The sequence below is a fragment of the Mus pahari genome, chromosome 23 (genome assembly GCF_900095145.1).
Source record: "Mus pahari chromosome 23, PAHARI_EIJ_v1.1, whole genome shotgun sequence".
In the NCBI taxonomy this organism is placed as follows: domain Eukaryota; kingdom Metazoa; phylum Chordata; class Mammalia; order Rodentia; family Muridae; genus Mus; species Mus pahari.
Genome location: NC_034612.1, coordinates 26,897,884 through 26,903,025, shown reverse-complemented (window position 1 = coordinate 26,903,025; position 5,142 = coordinate 26,897,884).

Genomic DNA, 5,142 nt, shown 5'->3' with positions numbered 1-5,142 from the left:
ATTTAATGAATTAAATATACAAGGGGAAATTTCATTAAAAATCAACCCAGGGCCAGGGATATAGCTCAGGTGGCAGAGTGCTTCCCTGGGATGCCCTGTGTCCACCCTCAGCACCTCAGTGATCCCAGCCCTGGGGCAGTAGAGGAGGAGGGTTAGGAGTTAAAAGTCATTTGTGCTTACGTAATGAGTTTGAGGCCCGACTCAATCACAGCAAACACCAGCCAGGAGGTGGTGGCCCACGCACGCCTTTAATCCCAGTGCTTGGGAGGCAGAGGCAGGCAGAGCTCTGTCAGTTCGAGCCCAGCCTGGTCTACAGAGTGAGTTCTAGGACAGCCAGGGCTACACAGAGAAACCCCGTCTCAAACAAAACAAAATAAACAAGTAGAGATTAAAAAAAAAAAAAAAAGATGTATACAGCGCTCTGCCTACATATTTACCTACAGACCAGAAGAGAGCATCAAATCCCATTGCAGATGGTTGTGAGCCACCGTGTAGGTGCTGAACTCAGGACCTCTGGAAGAGCAGCCAGTACTCTTAACTTCTGAGCCATCTCTCCAGCCCCTGAGATGTTTGAAACATTGGAAGCTCGTTGTGGTGGTCCAGGCCTGTCATCCCAGCACTAGGGGGCCCAGGCAGGAAGGCTGACAGTGGGAGGCCAACCTGGGATGTTACTGAGACTCTGTCAGAAACAAACAAACAAAAAAAACAAACCAAAAACACTAGTGAATGAATGAATGAATGAATGAGCAGAAGAAAAATATCCAAGGTTAAGATAGAAAACAAATTCTGTTTAATAGGTGAATGCCGTGTCCGTGGAGGCCAGAAAAGTGTGTCATATCCCCTGGAGTTGGAGTGACAAGCGGGTGTGAGCCCCCTGAGAGGATGCTGGGAGCCAGGCTCAGGTCCCTGCAAGAAGCCAGTCAAGATAGACTTTAACCACGAAGTTAAGATATCTAAGCACTCGCGTGGCTCACTGGGTGTCACACTTGACACACGAGTCTCTGTCACCTGCAGAGGAGGACTGCAGAGAGCAAGAGAGAGAGGGGCGGGAAGGAGGAATACATATGTGACACAGAGGAATCTCCTTCCTGAGCTGATGCAGCAGGACCGTGAGTTCAAAACCAGCCCTGTCGAAACAAAGGAGAGGAGTAGAAGAGAGGGAGAAAAATTGGAAACGGAATGGGTTGATCTGTCGAGGAGAGAGGAACCCTCACAATGAAGTCAGTGATTAGAAGCCTCTCGTCCCCTCACTGTCATGTTGGAGATAAAATTTCTCACCCATGGATTTTGGAGGAAATATTTAAATTGTAGCATCAGGGCCGACGAGATGGCTCAGTGGGTAAAGGTGCTTGCCGCCAAGTGGGACAACTCAAGTTCGATCCCTGGGACCCAAACGGTGGAAGGAAAGGACAGGTTCCGAAGCAACTCCTCTGACGGCCACATTCAGAAGGTGGCATGCAAGAGCACACAAAACAAGTGAATGCTTAAAAAGTGAAGCCCACAGCATCATCTGTCACTCTCCAGTTTTAGGACATTGCAGCCCTCAGATCCCCGCTCTCCTGGCAGGCACTACCCTCCCTGTCGGTCTGCCACGGCCACTCAAGTCCTGTCTCACTGGCACAAGATATTTCATATAAAGAGAATCGCATAGTGTGTGGGCTTTTGTCCCTGGCTTCTATTAGCATGTTCTTAAAAAAAAAAAAAAAAACCTTAAAAATTATTTTTTTAAATTATATTTATCCACTGACAGAAGTTGCTAGCCACTGGCCCTCAGTGTGTTTTAAGGATCCAGCTATGTTTCAGTATGTATCAAATATATCATTCTTTTTCCTGGGTGAATAATATTCTCCTGTGTGGATATGTCAGAGTATGTTTATTCACCCTTTTGATAAGACACTTGTGTTTCTTCTTCCTTTGGACTGTTGTAAACAATGCCATAACTTACGTATTTGCATGGCTGTTCTCTTTGTAAAGTACTTACTTATGTGCATCTGTGTGCATTCATGAGTGTGTACAGGCACCTGCACGTGCGTTGTGTATGGGTGCCTAGGGATACCAGAGGAGGGAGGGATTCCCTGGAGCCGGGGTTACAGGTGGTTATAAACCACTGGGCGTGAGCACTGGAAACCGAGTCCGAGTCCTCTGCGATCAGGAAGTGTTTGACCTACTGAGCCCTGAGTGTGGCTTGGCACAGACATGTGTTCTCGTAGCTTACCGGCACGTCTCTGCTAGGGTTGGCGTGTGTCAAAGCCTCCACAGGCTCATGCCTGGTGTCCAGCGGGCTCTACTGCTTTGAGAGATCGCGGAACCATTAGGGGTGATCCTCCCTGGAGGGGGAAGGTCTTGAGGATCTAAAACCATGGCCTGTCAGCTCTCTACCTCCTTGTTTAACTAAGATGTGATGGATGTGAGGAGTTCAAGCCCTGCCCCTCCACCACCTCCCCAGTCCTGGCAGCTGCCTTTCCCTCCATGAGAGACTGTTTCCCTTCACACTGAGAGCCATAACACACCTCACAGTTTCCCCTACTAAGTTGCCTTTATCAAGTATGTTTCCCTCTGAGTGACAAGAAAGGTAACTGATATAGTTAGTACCTCCAAGGAAAGAGCCAGGTCTTCTAGTAACTGTGTGACTGGTTGAGAAGCTGCCAAATGAGCTTTTAGAGGGACTTACAAGGTTTTGCAACCGCACCACACCCTCATCGCAATGCTCGCTATGATGTATTGTTAAATATTATTTTTTTCTTTTAATTATGTATGTGTGAAAAGTCTGTGTATGTGAACACATGTGGGAGCCTACCACAGCCAGTGGCCTGGGGTGCCCCAGAGCCAACGGTGGGTGCTGGGAACTGATTCCGGGTCCTCTGCAAGAGCAGGAGGCACTCTAACCACTGAGCCATCTCTCCAGCCCTGCCATTACATTTTTCTATTATAGACCTCCTTGTGCACGGGAGGTGCTGTTGCTGTTCTGATTTGCATTTTCCCAGAGACTGTAACCTCCATTGTTGGTCTTTGATGAAAAGCTGATTGAAGTCTTTTCCCCCACAGTAGGTCTCTCCCTCACAGCACATAAAACATTTAACTCCAGACAGATTACAGACCTTGTAATAAGACGGGTGTGAATTGCTGAGGCCTCTGATTAGGCAATTATTTCTTTGCTCTAACACCAAACACACATGCAGCTCGCGGGCTGAGGTTTGAGTTGGCGTGTTTGTAATTTTATCACTAGCTTGTAAGAGTTCTTCGCCTATCCATCCAGATGAAATACAACCCAATATTGTATTCAATGTTCACAAATATTTTCTCCCATCTTATGAGTCGGTTTTCATTCTGATACTATCCTGAATGAAACACCCTCTTGTTGAAGGCACTCGATTTGTTCTCTGTCGTTACTTGAATCGTTAAGTACTACATCAAAGAACCCGTCAGCTAATCCAAGGTTACAATTACTGACACCTACATTTCCTTCTAAAGGCTTTATGGCTTTGGCTCTTACATATAGGTCCACGATCTTTTGAGTTAATTTTTTATGTGGTAGGAAGAAGGGAGGTCTGTTGGAGCTTGAACTGTGTCTCTCGGGAATATCTGACGAATCAGAGCTGGGGAAACGGCTCAGCAGCCGAGAGCACAAATTGCTTGTCTCAGTTTGCTTTCTATTGCTGCGATAAACACTGTGACCAAAAGCAACCCAGAGAGGAAAGGGTTAATTTCAGTCTCCAGGTTACTGTCCATCCTCAGGGGAAGCCAAGGCAGGAACCTAGAGGCAGGAGCTGAAGCAGAGGCCATGGAGGGATGCTGCTTGCTGGCTTGCTTCCCGTACTGGGGCTCATCCTGCTTTCTTATAGCACCCAGGAGCTAACTGCCTAGGGTTGACACCGCCCACAGTAGGCCATACCCTTCCATCATCAATCATCACTCATGAGAATGAGCCACACACTCGTCCACAGGCCAACTTGGTTGGGGCATATTCCCAACTGTGGTTCCACCTTCCCAGGTGACTTTATCGTGTGTTAAGTTGAGAAAACCAACCAACCAAACAAACAAACAAGCCAGTACGACAGCTAAAGCCAACAAAGACAAGTATCCAGAGGTGAAGGCTAGGCCATCCACAGGTCTTTGGAGATGTGGACATTCATGTGCACAGGGCCTTCTTGAGTCCTGGCAATCTTGGTGCTTTCACATCTCTCCAAGGAGTCTCTCCTTTTTAAAGGCTTTCTTTTTTAGCAGTAGTAGGATTGGCCCTAGGGTTCCAGGCATGGGAGATAAGTGTTCTACCACACAGCCACAGTCTGCTCCTTCCCAGACCTGGTGTAGCCTCCCCAGGACCTGCTGCAGGTCCTGACAAGTGCTCTAGAGCTACAGCCCTTCCCAGAGCGAGCTGTGAGTCAGGTCAGAACCTTACCATCCTCGCAGGATGGAACTTTCCAGGAAACTTCCAGACGAATCAAATAGTAAGCGCTCCCCGGGGACAGGGGTGTTCTGGGAACCCTAAGTCTGTTTGTTCTTCCCCACCAGTGGCTGCCATGGGAACTGCTCTCCCAGCAGTTAGAGCTCTGTGAATTTTGGCTTCCAGGCCCGTGCCAGAGCTGTGGAATAAGTCAAATAAACCCAGCACAAAACCAGCACAAAGCTGGCCTGTGATGATAGCTCACTGGGTAGACTGCTGGATTCCAGATAACCATGATGTGTGTGTGTGTGTGTGTGTGTGTGTGTGTGTGTGTGTGTGTGGCAATGCACACCTGTAATCTCAGTGCTCAGTAGGTAGAGGCTGGAGGATCCCTGGGGTCCAGGAGCCACCTCCTTTAGCATCGTTGATGAGCTCCAGGCGGGCAGAGGCCCTGCCTTACACAGCAAGGTGGAGAGCTGATGGAAGACATTGACTTCTGGCCTCTAACACATGCATAGACATGAACACACACACATGAACACGTACACACTCATAAACACTCACACAACCCATAAAATGTGGTAATCTTGCTGTGGTTCAACTATTCACATTTTATGCAACTCTGAGGATGAGCATGCATGCCTGTGTGTGCGTGTGTGTGTATGTGTGTGTGTATGTGTGTGTGTCTGTGTGTGTCTGTATGTGTGTGTGTCTGTGTGTGTGTCTGTGTGTCTGTGTGCGTGTGTCTGTGTGTGTGT